We start from the raw sequence: 17,946 nt of genomic DNA on the forward strand, positions 1-17,946 counted from the left end.
CTCTTCAGGTGTCCAAGCTGGGGACAAGGCAGCAAGCAGGTGGTTAGAAGGAAGGAGTATGTTTAAGGAGCCTCATCGTCATTCATTTAGCATCTCAAAAAGACGTCTGGCAACATAAACTAGGCACCTTCAGTACAGAAACTCTGTGAGGTTTTAGAACCCTTGTGATTTACCCATTTGAAGTCCCTTTCTGTTTGCTTCTTTTATTGCTTTTCAGCAAAAACCCTGACAACAAAACAGACCTGTGCGGTCTTCAGGAGCAAAAATGAAGTGGCAACTGGGGCAGCCAGACAGTTGCAAAGCCGAACCCAAAGAACAGAGGAGAGGAAAGAGACGACTGTCAGAGTGCTGGGGGTGGCGGTGAGAGTATGTACCTTCTTTTGCTTTTTAAAAATCTTTTACAAGTTTATTTTTTTTTAAATTTTTTTTCTAATGTTTCTTATTTATTTCTGAGAGAGAGACAGTGTGAGCAGAGGAGGGTCAGAGAAAGAGGGAGACAAAGATTCTGAAATGGGCTCCAGCCTCTGAGCTAGCTGTCAGCACAGAGCCCGATGTGGGGCTCGAACCCACGGACTTTGAGATCATGACCTGAGCCGAAGTCGGACGCCCAACCGACTGAGCCACCCAGGCGCCCCTATTTTATTTATTTTTGAGAGAGAGAGAGCAAGCGAGAGAGAGCACAGGAGGGGCAGAGAGAGGGAGAGAGAGAGAATCCCAAGCAGGCTCTGTGCCATCAGTAGGGCTCGATGACAGTGGGATTTTCTTTCCCTCTCCCTCTGCCCTTTTCCCCCATTCATGATTGACACGGGGCTCAATCCCACGAACCACAGATCATGATCTGAGCCGGAGTCGGACGCTTAACTGAGCCACACAGGCACCCCGGGTGGCCGGTACCTCACAGAGCATGATGAATGGCCTAATTCTTCTCCTACCTTCCCCTTGTTTTGTTTAACATTATATTCAGGACCTTTGCATCAATGGTCATACTTGAAGGGGGCCTAACATTTTATTAGCTTGCAATGCAGCCATTTGGTTTTGGAAACAAGGTGATACCAACCACATAAGGTAGTTCATCGACTTCTCTGCTTATTTTTCTACAAAGGATGAAGGTGATCTTTACTGTGGGCATTAACTCTGACTTGAACGCCTTTGGACCTGGATGTTTTAGTCGGGGTGGCCTTTACTGGCCACCGTCCTAATCAAATTTTCTCCTTTTCCTTGATTCAAGTTTGTCATTTTCGCTTTTTCCAAAAATGTGTTTCATCTAGGTTATGAGCATTAGCATTTTAACTCATTAGCATTTCGCTATTTGGAAAAAAATATTATTTTTTCTCATTCATGCCCATTTTAATTACTTTCCCTTTCATAATTTTATTGTCATTTTCTCTTCTTTTTTTCCCACTTCCTTCGTTTTTTTAATTAAAAAAAATTTTTTTTAAATTTTAGATAGAGTGTAAGTGGGGGAGAGGGGCAGAGGGAGAGACAGAGAGAATCTTACACAAGCCCCACGCTCAGTGCAGTGATGGACATGGGGCTCAATCCCACAACCCTGGGATCATGACCTGAGCTGAAATCAAGTCAGACGCTCAACTGACTGAGCCACCCAGGTGCCCCTCCTTCCTTCTGAACCAAAGTTTGTTCATCTCTCTTTACTTCTGCAACTTCTAGGGTATTTCCTGGCATGGTGCCAACGGGGATATGTTGCTTAGGACTGCTGAAACAGACCCCGTTCCACTGACGGATGGCCACGATGTTGCCAGCTTGGTGTGACGGAACACCTCACAAAATTTATGAAGGGCCCACCTAGCCTTTCCTAATTCTTCACCATGGCTTCATGCCCTTCGCCTCTTATTACCAGCTCTTTACAGCCTTCTCTGAGGGGCTTTGCTCCTCATTTTCTGGTTGCATCTTTCACATGGCTTTCCATCTGGCATGTGAGGCCACCACATCCCACGTGCCCTGCAGTACGCCCTGCCGGGACTTCGGCCTCCGTTCCCCCACACGCCTCTTAGCCCAGGAGGAATCCCGTGTGCCGTGAGACAGACAACCGGCCTGCTTATTCCTATTAACGGTACCTTTTGCCAAGAAAAACACATCTTAAAACTTCCAAACCAGCCCTTACTTGAAAATAAGACTGGTTTAGTAGCCACACTGGTGCCTTTGACACGTGCTGCTTCCTGGAAATGTTTGTACAGTCTCCTGCCTTTCTCCCGAGGCACTTTTTCAAACTTTTCTAAAGTTTTCTTTCTCAATGAGCACATTTTCTGCTGGCTGAGACCCTCACTAAAATTTCACAGATAGACGTGTCATATTTCTGTAGTGAATGTATGGTGAGGCTGTCTGCACTACGGAGCTACTGTGAAGTCCAACAGACCACTTTGTAATCTATTCAGTAAGAAACGCTGGTTTCTTAGGCTTCCTTTTGCTTCCATTGCCAGCCCTCGCAGTCAGCATTGGAGGCATTTTCTCACACACACACACACACACACACACACACACACACAGTCACTGAAATTCTACCACTTCACAAAAGACACTGCTGAAGATGGGTTGAATAGCAGCTGACGCCTCGCTGAGAGGCCGACGCCTCACTGAGAGGCTGACGCTGGGCACTTGACCAGCCTGGCTTGCCCACTAAGTGACTTGCACCCACACATCAACCTCACCGTGTGTGAGGTTCAAATTCATGCTCAGCCAAATGGAAGATTTCTATATGCCATGGGCCATCAGGACTGCTCAAGACCCCTCAAAAGTGTGAATGATGCACCTGTTCACGCCAAGGGCCCACTCTAGTCCCAGTTTTACCACAGAATAAACAGAAACCAGGACCTGAGAGGTCACGGAGGGGCAGGACCTGAGAGGTAGAAGGGGCTGCCTGCGATCACAGCTGGGGTAACTGTGACGGAGAGGTGGCGAGTGACTTGCTCCAAGGGCCTGGGACCTCAAGCAGTGAGGGGTGGAAAAGACCCCAACTCCCAAGTCAACCTTCTCTCATAGCCAGAAACTCAAGAAAGGGCCCACATGAGCTCCATCCAGCTTTTTTTTTTTTTTAAAAAGATTTTGTTTTTTAAGTAATCTCTATACCCAACACGGGGCTTGAACTTACAATCCTGAGATCAAGGGTCACATGCTCTACTGGACTGAGCCCATCACACACCCCTCCAGATAGCTTTAGAAGAAAGAAAAAAAAAAAGAATCCACTGAAGACAGGGACTCAAAGAGATATTTGCAAACCCATGTTCATGGCCGTGTTAGTCACAACAGCACAAATTTGGAAGCAACCCAAGTGTGCATCAATGGATGAATGGGCACCTGAAATGTGGTGTATACATGGCTATTCAGCCCTAGAAGGAAGGCAAATCTGACCCATGTGGCAACACGGATAAGCCTTAAAGACGTTATGCTAAGTGAGATAAGCCAGATCCAGAGAGACAAATATTGCATGATTCCACTTACATTAGGTGCTTCAAGGAGTCAAATTCACAGAGACAGAAAGTAGAACGGAAGTTGCCAGGGCCTGGGGGGAGACTGTTAGTGGGGGATTAGTGTTAACGGGTACAGAATTTTAGCTTTGGATGATGAAACGGTTCTGGCAGTGGATGTCAGTAAACGTGTAAACTTTTCTTTTTCTTAAGTGTTTAAAAAATGGCTAAAATCTGGGGCGCCTGGGTGACTCAGTCTGTTGAGCATCCAACTTTGGCTCAGGTCATGATCTCACGGGTCGTGGGTTCGAGCCCCGAGTCAGGCTCTGTGCTGACAGCTTGGAGCCTGGAGCCTGCTTCAGGTTCTCTGTCTCCCTCTCTCTCTCCCCCTCCCCCACTCATACTCTGTGTCTCTCTCAAGAATAAATAGACATTTTAAAAAATGGCTAAAATCTGCTCAAGAAATAGACTTCAAGTTACACTTGGAACTTGCCATTCAAGAAACTTAAGTAGCAGCCAGTATTAGCAAATGTCCTTATTTTCAGAAAGCATTTTTTTTTTTAATGTTTTATTTATTTCTAGGAGAGAGACAGCGTGAGCAGGGGAGGGTCAGAGAGAGAGGGAGTGACAGACTGAAACAGCTCCAGGCTCTGAGCTGGCAGTCAGCACAGAGCCCGACGCGGGGCTCGAACCCACGAACTGCGAGATCATGACCTAAGCGAAAGTCGGACGCTCAACCAACTAAGCCACCCAGGCGCCCCAGAAAGCATTTTTAAAAATACAAATTTTTCCCCATAGAAGAAAGAGTCCTGTGGTCTGAGGAATGTCTCCCTTGTACACAGAGATCTGAATAACAAACAGCAGGACCAGCCACGGCTAAGGGACGCCAACAACAGCAGAACTCAATACATTGTGTCTGTGGCAGCCGGGGCTTTGAACTTCCTGGCTTTGTCAACGGATATCACAACCTCTGTGTTATTGAAACAGATTTTGGTATTTAAAGCAGATTAGGCTTGTTTTCTAAACATTCATTTTGATCCTAAGACACATTTTCTGTTTGTCTAAGGGAAAAATAAAGGGGAGTATTGTTGGTGGGAACCTGCCAGACAGCCGTGCATTTGCGGAGGCGGGACACCGTCAGGCTTGTTGCTTGTTAGCGTTTTGTTGTCCTTTAAATACCTACGACTTCAGAAAAAAGGGACAGACTGCAGCTCATATAAAAGCCCTTCACTGTAACTGTTTCAGTTACAGCCTGCACCTCCTCCTTCAATGAGCTGTAGTTTTTCAAACATGGTTTCATGCCATCACGCTGTCTTTGCTCAGCAAGGTCTCTCTGCCTGGAATAGTTTCAAAGACCTCCCCACACAATTCCCGCTCACTTTTTGAAAACCCATTTCTAGGGATGTCTGGGTGGCTCCGTAGGTTAACTGTCTCACTCTTTTTTTTTTTTTATATGTTTATTTCTGAGAAAGAAAGAGAGCAAGCAGGGGAGGGACAGAGAGAAAGGGAGACACAGAATCCGAAGCAGGCTCCAGGCTCTGAGCTATCAGCACAGAGCCTGATATGGGGCTCAAACTCATAAACAGTGAGATTATGACCTGAGCAGAAGTCGGATGCCCAACCGACTGAGCCACTCAGGCACCCCAAGGGTCCCACTTGATGTCGGCTCAGGTCATGATCTCACGGCTGGTTTGTGCGCTTGAGCCCCATGTCAGGCTCCGTAATGACAGAGGGGAGCCTGCTTGGGAGTCTCTCTCTCCCACTCTTTCTCTGCCCCTCCCTTGAGCTTTCTTTTTCTCTCTCAAAATAAATAAACATTAAAAAAAAGAGAAAAAAAAAAAAGAGAGAGAATCCATTTCTAGAAATTTTTTTCTGGACCTGGCCCCCCAATCCACACATCTGAGTGGATCAGGCACCTCTTCTAGTGGCTTCCATGCCCCATGGCATTGTACATATTAAACTCCAAAAATGTGTGGTCTCCCCAACCAAGGCATGCACTCTTCATCTTTGCATGTTCAGGACCTACCAACAGAGACCCACAGATGGTAAGTGGCTGATATACTTTCTAGAACTGCACTAGTCATCAGAGCTGGTCACAGTCTTGTTGTTTTTCTGTTATTTGTTTTAGAAAGAGAGAGAGCACAGGCAGGGCAGAGGGTCAGAGGGAGAGAAAGAGAGAGAGAGAGAGAGAGAGAGAGAGAGAGAATCTTAAACAGGCTCCACACTCAGAATGCAGCCTAATGTGGGGCTCGATCCCATGACCCTGGGATCATGACATGAGCCAAAACCATGAGTCAGACACTCAACCAACTGAGCCACCCAGGTGCCCCAAAATCTTATTTTTAAATCCCTTTTCATATATTAAGGGCACTTGGACCCCAGACCAGAGAAGCACAGAGATACTCTCTGATCCTCCTCTTTGCTTCTTCGCCCAGTTACCTCCAGGAGGCTAGAAAGAGCTCCTCAGGGAGGATATGCATCTGGTTCACTTTTGTGTCAAGTCCAAAGATGTCAGGAAAGATTCTAACTGTCTCCTGGACCAACTGACCATGGATCTAGGGGGGCAGAGGAATGTAAGAATATGGAAGTTCATCCTTCAACTTCACGGTTGCAATGAAGGAAGGAACATTTCCCTGGGGGAAGGGAGGGAAAGGGCTGGGCAGACTGAACAACAGATGTCTTGCACACCCTGGCCATCAACACCCGGGAGGCTGTAGGAAATTCAGAATCTCAAGCCCTACCCCAGACCTACTGAACAACATCTACATGTGAACACGTCAACCAGGTGATATGCTTGAAAATTAAAATGTGAGGAGCTCCCTACACTCCCCAAGCCCGGCACCGTCTCAAGAACCACTCTGTCCAGCTGGTATGGGACAGCGTGGCACAGCCACATCTCCAGAGGAGGGAAGGCTGTGACTCCTTCGTGGAACATAGAGCAAAAGCATATGTCAGACTGTCCTGGAGTCTGTCTGTGTTGAAGACTCTCCTATGAATATTACTAATAAGCCTTCCTTTTAGGGTAAAGAGTAAAACAATAAAAATTTATAAGCTGAGAGCAGATTATCTCTTTTTCACCTTGGACCCGAGGAACTATTCCAAGTCCACCAGACAGAAACCACAGCTAAGGCTGAGAACCCTACTTGGGCATTTCAAAATATTCAATTAACCCTTATTATCAATCCTATGATTTGTTATAATGATCAGTGCAATTGTTATTATTATTACTTTTGATTTTAGACAGAGAGAGTGAGCACAGGAGAGGGAAAGGGGCAGAGGGAGAAAAAGAGAGAGAAAGAGTCCCAAGCAGGCTCCATCCTTAGCACCAAGCTATCATGGGGCTTGATCCACGATCCTGGGATCAGGATCTGAGCTGAAATCAAGAGTCAGTTACTCATTCAACTGAGCCACCCAGGAGTCCCATGATCAGTGTAATTATTGTTATTTTTGAGGGACAGAGAGAGACAGAGTGCTAGCGGGAGAGGGGCAGAGAGAGAGAGAGAGAGAGAGGGAGACACAGAATCTGAAGCAGGCTCCAGCACAGAGCCCAATATGGGGCTCTAACTCATGAACCGCGAGATCATGACCTGAGCCGAAGTTGTATGCTTAACTGACTGAGCCACCCAGGTGCCCCCATCAGTGTAATTATTAACGATAGATAACCCAAGCTAAACCCTGGGCTTGGCTATTAATAGTCTTTGGTATCACTTCATTCAAGTGCACAATTTTTTGAGTTATTCATTTTGCCAGATATCAGAAGAACAATGTTTATCATAAGCACAACGTGATCAAGAACATAGATGAGGGACAAAAGAAGATGAGGGTTATGTAAAGGAAGGATAAATTTTAAACCTAGAAAAGCCCTGGGTGAATTTTAACAAACTCCTACATTTCACAGAAGAACTGAGTTAAGAAAAATGTGACATGAATATCTAGTTCATAGAAGGTAAGGGAAGAAAGTAACCAAAGTTTAAAGGGGACAGAAGATGTCCCAGACATCAGGCTCAGTACATGTATGAGCTCAGGTGCTTCTCTAACACCGCTGCACAGGAAGGTGCTTAGTCCCATTTCACAGGTGAAGAAACTGAAGTTCTGGTTAAATTGCTCAAAGCACAAAGTCACAACAAGGGAAGAGTTGGGACTAAAACCCAAGTCTCCCAATGCCTGTGCCAATCCTCCTGTCCCACCTCGTGGTCGCTAACCCTCAGTAGTAGTTCTGCTGAACCCTGGACGTGTCAACTTGACTCAGCGGCTCTCAACCCTGGCCACACATCAGAATCTCCTCTAAAAAAATAACGCCAAAAGATAAAAACTAAAGTCCTGTCCAATCAATCAAATTGGAATATCTTATAATGAGGTGCAGGTATCTGCATGTTTAAAAAGATCCCCTAGGAGTTCTCATTGGAAGGTATGGTTCAATCCCTCGTTGTTTAAACGTATCCATAAAACTGCCAAAATTCATAGAGCCACTTTGTGACATGAACGTATAGGCCAGAACCTGGTAAACAAGGCATTATCATCCCTGTCACCATTATCACCATCACACTGCAACTATCATTTATTGTACCATTTTATATCCTCACCAGCAGAGTATGCAGGTGCTAACCTCTTAACATTCTTGCTCGTCTTTTTTTTCTTAAACAGCCATCCTAGTGGGTGTGAAGTGGTATTTCTCTGTGGTTTGGATTTGCATTTCCCTGATGGATGGAGATGCTGGATATCTTTTCATGGGGCTTATTGGCCATTTGTTTTGCTTCTTTGAAGAACTATTTTCATCGTTTGTCCCCCTCTTTTTTTAATGTTTATTTATTTTTTGAGAGAGAGAGAGAGAGAGAGACAGAGCACTAGCAGGGGAGGGGCAGAGAGAAAGGGAGCCAGAGAATCTGAAGCAGGTTCCAGGCTGTGAGCTGTCAGCACAGGGCCCGATGTGGGGCTCAAACCCATGAACCCATGAGATCATGATGTGAGCCGAGGTCGGAGGCTTAATCAACTGAGCCACCCAGGCACCCCTGCCTCTTTTTATTTATTTACTTTTTAATGTTTGTTTTTGAGAGAGAGACAGATGGCGAGCAGGGGGATGGGCAGAGAGAGGGAGACACAGAATCTGAAGCAGGCTCCAGACACTGAGCTGTCAACACAGAGCCCGATGTAGGGCTCGAACCCACGAGCAGTGAGATCTTAACTTGAGCTGAAGTCAGACACTCAACCGACTTAGTCACCCAGGCGCCCCTCCCTTGCCTCTTTTTAAATTGAATTATTTGTCTTTTTACTATTGATTTATAAGCATTCTTTCTATATTCTAGATACAAGTCCCTTATCAGATATATAAGTTGTCTATGGGTTGTCTTTTCATTTCCTTGATGGTGTGCTTTGCAGTGAAAAGTTTGTGATTTTGATGAAATCCAATTTACCTATTTGTTGTTGTTGTTGTTGTTGTTGTTGTTGCAGTTTTTTCTTTTGGTGTCACGGCCACATTTCAAGTAGCAAAGGATTCTAAATTACTATTCCATCCAACACCTTAACTGACAGTATACATGTATCATACCAGTATATTACGGTTTCCTTTTTATAGAACCTTTCATTCATTGTATCTTTGAATTCTACTTTAGAACGTGGTCTGTCTATCCAAATTATGTACCACTTTATTTGATTTATAATGAATTTTATTTATTTTTTAAGCATTTTTCTAAGTTTATTCATTTATTTTGGGACAGAGAAAGAGAGCATGAGCAGGGGCAGGGCAGAGAGAGAAGGAGAATAAGAATCCCTAGCAGGTTCTGTGCTGCCAGCATGGAGCCCAATGTGGGGTTCAATCTCATAAACCCTGAGATCACGACCTGAGCCGAGATGAAGAGGTGGATGCTTAATCAATTGAATCACCCAGGTGCGTCCTTGATTTATAATGAATTTTAAATGTGATTTTACGGGATGCCTTGTTGGCTCAGTTGGTAGAGCATGAGACTTGATCTCAGGGTGGTGAGTTTGAGCCCCATATGAAGCACAGAGAATAGTTAAAAAGAAAAATATATAGGGGTGCCTGGGTAGCTTAGTTGGTTGAGTGTCTGACTCTTGGTTTTGGCTCAGGTCATGATCTAGCGTTTTGTGAGTTTGAGCCCCACACTGGGCTCCATGCTGGCAGTATAAAGCCTGCTTGTTTTGCCTCTATGTGCAACCATGAGAGACTCTTGAATGCCAAGAACAAACTGAGGGCAGATGGGGTGGGGGGAGGGGGANTGCTATGTTATATGAATCAGAGATTATGTGAATCAAAAGAAATCTGAGGATTTGGAGATCAAATAAGCATATATATGTTTAGTAAGAATCTAGAAAACTCCACATAGTAATTCTCCAAATATAGTAATTTTGAAGAGGTTGGTGACCAGTTTTTAGCAGGAATAGAGGACTAAGACTGTTGAGATTACCTAATTCCTCTCCTAAATTTCAGCACTTTAAAGATGTTATTCCATTGTCTGTTGGCATTCCTAGTCTTGGGGGAAATGTCAATTACTTGCGTATTTGAAGGTAATGTCTTTTTCTCTGATTGATTTTAAGATTTTCTCTTTAATCTTTGGTTTTCAACAGTTTGACTAGGACATGCCTCAGTATGGTTTTCTTTGTAGTTTTTGTTTGGGGTTTGATGACCTTCTTGAAGTTGTGATTGATATCTTTCAGCAGCTTTGGAAACTTCTTAGCCATTGTCCTTTAAATATTGCATGTGCCCAATCTCTCTTTTGAACTTGTATAACTCCAATTATACATACATTGGACTTTTTGATAATTTCCCCTGTGATTCTCATGCTTTGTTCTGTTTTTGTTTTTTTGCACTGAAATTTTCTCATCATTTCATTTAATTCATGTCTTATTTTCTTTAACATATTATCTATAGTCATCTTTAAAGTTATTGTGTTCCAACATCTGGATGATTTGTAGTTCTGATCCTATTATTTTTTCCACTTGATTATTAGTTGGGTTTCCTTTCTCTTTACATGTCTATAGCTTTGTGTCTTAGATACTATCTATAAAAGGACTGTAGAGGCTCCTGATGACAGCTTCTACAAGGAAGTGCTGTCCTTTTCTTCTAATAGGATGATGGGCTCAATCCAATGAGATGGGCTAGAGCTCTAGTAAGGCTCTACTTTATCTAGTCCTTCAGGGATGGCCCTCCCAGATTTGTGTTTAAGAGCTTGGTGGAGGGGTGCCTGGGTGGCTCAGTCAGTTAAGTGTCTGACTCTTGATTTCAGCTCAGGTCATGATTTCACAATTTGTGAGTTCAAGCCCTACATCAGGCTCCATGATGACAGCTTGGGATTCTCTCTCTGCCCCTTTCCCACTCATCTCTCTCTCTCTCTCTCTCAAAATAAATAAATACAAAGAAGTTGGTGGATCTCTTGTCTCCTCATCCCTGAAAGTTCTGCCTTTCAGAAATTCTAACCTTAGCATTTTAGCATTCCACCTCCCCACCACGCCCCCCACAGGTTCAGAACCTGACAAATGTCTTTAAGTGAAGACTCATTGTATATTTGCTATGGGCCTTTCTGGCAGAATTTTGTCTCCTAAGCACCCCAACACTATGGGAGTTTTCAGTTTGCCTTTCTGGGCCACTCTGCAGCCTCTTGAACTTCCCCAGAACGCAGCATGGGCTAATGGGAATATTGGACTTGCCTTTGGGTTTCCTCTAGTTTCTAATCCATCACACCAATTCCAATTCCACCACTGCCAAAAGCTCTGCTCATTTCCCTTTCCCACAGCATTAGGTCCTCTTCTCAGACCAAGCTAGATGCTTAGCCCCCACCCAGAATCAGCAAGTATCCCCCCTCCCCCCACTGCCTTGAAGAAAAGAGACTGTGCTGCTGACCCTATGAAGGGTCCTTCCTTCTCTGGAAATGTATTGAATGTGGTTCTCACTGCTTTCACAGGTCTCTGATATCTTGAAAAATATGATTTTTGCAATTTATTTGCTTTTTTCCTAGTTGTTTCAGTTGGATATTGGCCTGTCACAATGTAGAGCATTCTACCCTGAGGTAAAAGTTTCCATTTATTATATGAATAAGAAAACTGAAACCCAGAGAAATCATAAGCCACTGGTTTTCAAACCAGGCTTGGCTCACCATTATTTCCCTAGAACCTCCTTGGATGTCATGGTAAGGCAAGGGAGGGAGGCTTTATTTGATTTGTTCTGAACATCTTCCTGATCAGTGACAACCTTATTAACTCATCATTACAATTTTAATTACCTTTGTTCTTTTATCAAGTCTAGGATTATTATACACACACACACACACACACACCAACCTGGGGCAACAGGACTTTCTTAAAGGCACAGTGTCTTTCTCTTTAGACATAGTTTCAGATATGATGCACCTCATGGGGATTAATAAGGCAGTTGGTGGTGAGAGGAACATTCAGGTTCTTCCTCATGATTTTCTCTGCCCATGGGGGAGGAAACTCTTCAGCCTCCTGGCCTTTTAGTCTCATCCAGGTTCACTCTGATGGGAAGACTTATTCATCTTGCTGTACATTTACTGAGGCTCGTTATACTAGTTGGTGGATTTCCAGTACTTCAAACACAAAACCCAAACTCTATATGGTTTCTCTCTTCTCTTGAATCCATGCAATAAAATTCTCTGGAGTTTCTGTCTCCATCTGTTGGGGGTGGGATTGGAGGATGAGAAGGAAGCCATGCCCTCTATAAGGAGCAGAAAGCCTTATGTCTCTAAACCATTAGGGTTGACATTTTCAACTCAGCTTTGTTTCCCACTTGCCCACTATTCCTTGTGCATGAAGTCTCTTAGTCTACATCCCAAAAAGGGAAGAGGAGTGGGCAGTAGAGTTTGAGTACCCAAGCTTTGAACTCTCCAACCCATGCTATGTACTGATAAGACCTATGCATCTTGTCACACCATCTGACACCAGTCCTTTGGTTGTAACTTCAAAAATCTGTGGCCCTTTGGACAGGTTTTCTCTTGGGACTTGCAATTTCCTGGCCTCACTGTACAGCAGTTGGTAGCTCTTCCCCAGGCTGGCTGTCAGACTTTTCTCTTCAGTATTCACATTTCTCAAGAGGCCATATTAATATGTATACTGACGAGGTGTTTCCTGGTAACTTTGAAGTGCTTCTTCCTTTTATCTCTCTCTGTTGGCATTCCACTTCAGCTCATCCTAAAATACCTGATTTGTTTGATTTTCTATCATATACTATATTTTTTAAGTAAAGGGGCTATAAATATGTCAAGTATAATGTTGACATACTTAGAACATCCAATTGTTGAAGACCAAAGGAGAATTTGGGATAACGCTAATTTCCCCTCAAACTCAATTGAGGGACAGGCTGGCATAGTCAGTAGATTCTTCATTCTGGTACTTTCCCTCAACTTTCTTAGTTTCATCTTATTCAGTAAATGTACCCACCTCCTCCCAGACTTATCTTTAGAAGGATGGGTTTCTGACAAAGTTATTTTGTAAATTTTGTCCTGCTGATTAAAAAGTTCCATCAGTCTCCCAAAGCTAAACAGTACTCTGTGCTTCTGGAAAGGAAGGGCCTGTGGCTAAGGTGTTTAATTTTCTAAGTTGTTTTGATTCACTCAAAGGATAGATCTAATCTCTGTGGTGTATTTTTAGAAATGAAATAAATGTAAGCTCAAAGGAGCTTTAAATAAAAGCACCATAATTATATTTACTCCAAGGCTCTGAGGATTTTTTTCATCTCCTTTTGATATAAGTCAGTTCACGCCATTGTTATCCTTAGTAATACGAGGGGTAAAAGAACCAATTTACCAAAAGACATACAAGACCTTGCCATGTTTAAAGAAACACGGTGCCCATTTGGGAAAAATTCTTCTGCCACTTTCAACCTGCCTCATTCCTTAATCCCAGTCATTCCTGAAGAAATACCACTCGGGAGAAGTGAGGCTGTGACATCACAGGCGGTACCCTGGCTCCAGGTCTGGTCATGCTCCATTCTGCACGATCTGAGAGTGACAACTCCTGAGGAATGCACAAAGCTTGCGCAAGACTCACCACATCAGCTCAGTTCCACCCGAGGGATTCACACAAACCATGAAAGCTCTTAGCTCTTGCTGGACAACTTGGCGCACACTGCAAAATGTCAGTGAGCTCTTCTCCACGGACTGAACTGCATTCCCCTCTCCCTAAATTCGTATATTTAAGACCTAACCTCCCATGTGATGGTATATGGAGATGGGGCCTTGGGGTAATCAGGGCTAGACTAGGTCTTGGATGAGGGAGGTCCTCATGATGGGCTTAGTGACCTTGTAAAAGAGACCAGAGAGCTTGCTCTCTCTCTCTCTCTCTCTCTCTCTCTCTGCCATGTGAGGACACAGCCAGAAGGAAGCCATCCGCAACCTAAGGAGAGAGCTCCCTCCAGACACCAATCTATCCTTGGTCATGTACTGGCGGCCTCCAGAACTGTGAGGAATAAATATCTGTTGCTTAAGCCGCCCAGTCTGTGGTATTTTGTAATGGCAGCCTGAGCGAAGACACTATTCTTTGCTCTTTTGGAGGGTTTAAAAAAATGAAAGTTAAAAAAACAATGACTAACAGTTTCAGAAGAAGCTGTCACCAAATTAGAAGTGAAAAAGGAAAAGGGCTTTGAGTTATTGCTGGAATGGAGCAGAGGCCAAATGACATCACTGAGCATCTCCCTGGGCGCTAGACAGGGGACGATGGGAGTCCAGAACCTGCCCTTGTGGCACCCTATTCCAGGCCAGCTGCTCCTGGAGATGACCAAGCAAATAGTTACAATATAACACGCTAAGTGCTGAGATCACGGGTGTACTCTGAGTATCATGGAACAAGCCCCACACCGGGACGATGTCCGTGTTAATCTGGGACACGTAAGAATTGCCGGGTGAGGAAGTTTGGGAAGGGCGTTCTACATAGAAGGAACAGTACGAACAAGTCAGCAAACTCTAAGCCCTTGGGTATCAACTAGAGCACAAAGTGAGTTGAGAAGTGGCCACTGTTAAAGCTGAAAGAAAGAGAGAGAAAAAACCCCAATAGCTGGGAACCCCTTTTTTCCTGGCAAGGTATTAAAAAATCCCATGGATTTTATTTCACTTAGGGAAGCGGGAAGCTGGTTCCAAGACAACCGGACATGTGGTTTGATCAGCATGCCAGGCTTCAAATGACCCCATGCCGCTCCCCATGCCAGGCCTCTGCTTTTGTGTCCGTATCTGTGGGGGAGACCTGAGGGTCACAGATGCCCTGAGTGATCTCGGGCAGGCCAATTGGTCCCTCTGGATTTCAGTTTTCCCCTCTATAAGAAACAAAGGAATCCTCTATAAAGTATTTCTCAGGGAGGGGCGCCTGGGTGGCTCAGTCAGTTAAGCATCCGACTTCGGCTCAGGTCATGATCTCACAGCTTGTGAGTTCGAGCCCCACATCGGGCTCTGTGCTGACAGCTCAGAGCCTGGAGCTTGCTTCAGATTTTGTGTCTCCCTCTCTCTCTCTTCCCCTCTCTGCTCATGCTCTGTCTCTCTCTGTCTCTCAAATATAAATAAACTTTAAAAAAAATTTAAAGTTTTTCTCAGGGATTAAGTTTTAGTCTTTCACTTAAAAAATTTTTTTAAAAGGGATGGGGGTTTTATTCATTCCCTGACTTGTTCCAGTGATAATTTTCAAGAAGCTTAAAAAAGCAGGAGTTACAGACAAAATATATCAGTTTGGAAGTAGATGAGAGAGAAGTGTACACATGTGTATATGTCTTCATTTCTGCCAGGCATGTGCCAGGTGAGGGACTGCTCTGTTGTAACATGGACCTCTTTTTCTAAAGTTGAGCTTTAGTGTTTTCTAAACTGGAAATGTTACTCTGCATCCTCCCCAATACATGGTATTGTCTAGAATTTTAGCCATGCTGGTGGGCATGTGGCTCCACATCAGATTTGATACCATGTCCGTCTCAATTCCCCATTCTCTGACAACTAAGCTAAGGTCAGGCAGAGAGCTACAGTTTTCCTACCTAAGACCTGGCCAACAATATTTAGGGCTGATCCTTTTTTCTTGTTTCTTCTAACACTGTAAAGAACTTACAAAATGTTAGTAAAAACAGGCAAATTAGATTCTTTTGAGTCATCTGAAAAATCGAAAAAAGCACTTTGAACCCTATAGTGCTACGTGGATCCGGTTGTTTTGAATGTCTCTCGATACCAGAATGGCAAAATGGTACAGAGCACACGTGAAGACTCTATAGCAACACAAATTAGCAGCTCTCAAATTGTAGCCGAACCCAAAATGCAAACAACACTTTAAACATTTCTCCATCGGCAAAGGAAACACTCACTGTTTGCAAGTAATACTGTCCTAGCAAACATAAAATGCTCAACACAGATCATTTCCTACAATCCCTGCAACATATCTGTGAAGTCATACAATGATTTCTATGTTACAATGAGAAAGCGGATACATACGGAGGCTAAGTAATCTTCCCAAGGTTACACTGCTAGAATGGAATTCTGATCCAGGTCTTTCTGTCTCCCAAGAGTTGAGCTATCTGTCACTACTCTCTCCTGTCTCCTCACTGCATAAATCTCTGTTGAATAAATCTGCTGAATGTAACATGTTCCAACAGAGCAACTTAAAAAAAAATTCAGGAAAAAGAAAAACCTCATAAGAAGCATGAGTATTGTGGGGGCACCTTGGGTGGCTCAGTCAGTTAAGCATCCAAGACTGGATTTCAGCTCAGGTCATGATCTCATGGTGGTGAGGCTGAGCCCGAGTCAGCTCCATGCTGTGTGTAAAGCCTGCTTAAGATTCTCTCTCTTCCTCTCCTTTGGCCCCTCCCCCTGCTCAGGCACATACTCTCTCTCATAAATAAATAAACAAATAAATAAAGCATGAGTATTGAAACTCAGCTATGCATTACATAATTCTTTTTTTTTTAATTTTTTAAATGTTTTATTTATTTTTGAGAGAGAGATAGAGAACGTGAGCAGGGGAGGGTCAGAGAGAGAGGGAGTCATAGAATCCGAAGACGGGCCCCAGGCTCTGAGTTAGCTGTCAGCACAGAGCCTGATGTGGGGCTCGAACCCACAAACCGAAGCTGAAGTGGGACACTTAACTGACTGATCCACCCAGGCGCCCCTGAATTACATAATTCTTAGAGTGAACAGTCAACAGCCTGCCCGAGTGTAAGTTGAGGAAAATATGAACAACCATGACTGACTTCACAGAAGATGCATCAGGACTTGATGAGAGCTGAGTGGTTGATGCAGCTGTAGCTCAACTCTGACGCTGAGCCAGGGAGTACTTCTGTGAAGAAGTCTCTTAATCACAGAGAATGGGCTCAGAGCTGGGTTGGCTGCAGTGGGGCATATGAGAAGACACCTACTCCCTCAGTTCTCTGGAGTCAACTCTTTTTCTAATTTCTCGAGAGTTCTAGCTATCCTTAAAAGGCAAAACTTATCAAGCATCCTCCAATGAAAGGTGACACTGAATAACTGCCAAACTCCTCCCCCTCAATGTGCTGAACTCTCAAATCCTAATATTTTAAGGGTGCACAGAAGGAAGGAAAGAGCTCTGAACGGCATAGCCTAATGGCGCAAACATTTGGCAATTTGGGATAGTAGCATCAATGATGCTTACTGTAGCATTCAGAAGGTTAAGGATTTGTAAGAATATAGGACCCAATGTCATGAGAACACCTCTCACCCTTACCTGAAGAAAAACATTTGTTTTCATAGGTGAAAATCCTTTCTGGGGGAGAAAAGGGACAATAAGAGATAATAAGATAATAAGAGGTGGTTGGATCCTTGAAACCAAAGAGTTCTAATTCTAAGAAGGAATTAGAACTAAGGCAGTGTGAGGGGGGGTCAGGGGAGGGGTAGTCATGGTACAAAAGACTAACCAGACACTTGAAAACAATGGCCCCTAATAACAGTTTCACTAAAAAAATGTAAGAGGCACTTTAACACTCACCAAATTCTTTGCAGCTCACATTTTGGGCCTGGGAAAAAATCCTGATAATTTACGCCTTATTTAGGCATATTTATGGAGAGTGGGGACACTCTGCCAGGTGTTATGGATATAACCTTGAGTAAAATATGCCCGGGAGGCCTGGGTGGCTCAGTCACAGGTAAACGTCTGACTCCTGATTTCGGCTCAGGTCATGGTCCCACTGTTGTATAGTCTGAGTCCCACATCAGGCTCTGCACTGACAGCCTGGAGCCTGCTTGGGATTCTCTCTTTCTCCCTCTCTGCCCCTCCTTTGCTTGCACACATCCTCTCTCTCTCACATTCTCAAAATAAATAAATAAACTTAAAAAAATATGCCCTGCCCTGCGTGGGCTCACAGGCTTCCACCCAGGTGGCTGGCTGGGAAGGAGTGACCTGATAAATGTCATTTTTCTAATTTGCCTGATCCCTGCCCTTCCTTTTCTTCTTTTGACATGGAGGTAAGGGCAATTGGTGGGTATTTTATCAGCTCTTCACTAACCACCTACCACATTCTGGGCCAAACATCATGCACCTGGAAAATTGTGCAGAAAACACACAAAACCCCCAAGAGGGA

General features: G+C 44.1%; 1 protein-coding gene across 6 annotated transcripts in view; it reads right to left on the bottom strand.

The window, feature by feature from the left end:
• The window catches only part of SLC35D4 (solute carrier family 35 member D4), a 119,687-nt gene that overhangs the window by 11,389 nt on the left and 90,352 nt on the right, over positions 1-17,946 (bottom strand). The gene's annotated exons all lie outside the window — the stretch shown is intronic.

This window comes from Crocuta crocuta, unplaced genomic scaffold (genome assembly GCF_008692635.1).
Source record: "Crocuta crocuta isolate KB4526 unplaced genomic scaffold, BGI_CrCroc_1.0 scaffold26, whole genome shotgun sequence".
In the NCBI taxonomy this organism is placed as follows: Eukaryota; Metazoa; Chordata; class Mammalia; order Carnivora; family Hyaenidae; genus Crocuta; species Crocuta crocuta.